At 35.5% G+C, this 1,206-nt stretch overlaps 1 protein-coding gene across 6 annotated transcripts in view; it reads right to left on the reverse strand.

Moving 5' to 3' along the window:
• Positions 1-1,206, reverse strand: part of LRRCC1 (leucine rich repeat and coiled-coil centrosomal protein 1) — a 36,981-nt gene that overhangs the window by 1,291 nt on the left and 34,484 nt on the right. The window lies entirely within an intron of this gene.

Genomic DNA, 1,206 nt, shown 5'->3' on the forward strand with positions numbered 1-1,206 from the left:
ACACACACACACACACACACACACACACACACACACACACACACACACAAACTAGCGCTTAGAAAATTTGTTTGTGGTTGTACAGTTTCTATATATCATAGCTAGGACAGAATCCCAGATTTTTGATTTGATCTTTCTATAGTCCTATGCTGCTATCAATGCTGAGTCACAAGTTCAATTTAAAGACCAGTTCCTAACAGATTTTTAAAACTGAAATAACCTCCCTCCCTGAAGAAACCCTATCTTTAATGTAGTGCCTACAGCTTTTCTAAAAATGCTGCTGGTGGTGATAATTAACATCTTTTTGAGAGATCATTTTGCCATTTATTCCTAACCTACATTCTCCTAGGAGTCACTGTAGTTGATATTGTTAACTTCTAATTGAAATTCTTTCCTACAATATCATAACACTTCTGATGTTACCAATATGACCATCTTTTTCTGTTTACGTCTTGCTACCTAACCCCTAATATATATCTCTCAATCTCTTTTCCCTTAGAAAACTAGTATTTCTCCTAATTTAAATAATTGCCAGTATGTGATACCTCATAACCCCCTGCCTGCAAACCTAATTATCATACTTAAGCTCTAGTGCCATTTCTAAAACTCTTCCTTTTTACTTCAAACACTTTCCTTGTTTAAACCATAAACTTACTTAGTATTAAGGGTAATACTTAAACCTTACTTAGTATTAACTTATTCAGTATTACCCAAAAATTTATTTAAGGTTTAAAACTTATTTAGTATTATCTGATGTACCGTTGTTAAACATCTGATAGATGTTTAAAATTTTGAGATAGGATATTGCTGTTACCCAGGCTTGAATGCAGTGATATGATCATAGCTCACCATAGAAATCCTCCCATCTCAGCCTCTGGACTATGCAGGTCTACAGGTTTGTCCCACCATGCCAGGCTAATTAACAAATTTTTCTGTAGAGAAGATGTCTGGCTATGTTACCCAGGCTGGTCTTGAACTCCTGGTCTTGAGTGACCCTCCCACCTCAACCTCCTGAAGTGTTGGGATTATAAGTATAAGCCACCAGGCCCAGCCTACATTTGGTAGTTTTTAAGAAAAACATTTGGAACATCTCTTTACATGAAACAAAAAACAAAATTTTGGACAAGTTATACTTCTTACTCATTGTGATTATTTCCAAAGACCTTACTCCCTCTTTTTCTTTTTTTTTTTGCATAGAGTCCTGAG

This window comes from Sapajus apella, unplaced genomic scaffold, assembly GCF_009761245.1.
Source record: "Sapajus apella isolate SASKATOON/1434 unplaced genomic scaffold, GSC_monkey_1.0 scaffold3, whole genome shotgun sequence".
Lineage (NCBI taxonomy): Eukaryota > Metazoa > Chordata > Mammalia > Primates > Cebidae > Sapajus > Sapajus apella.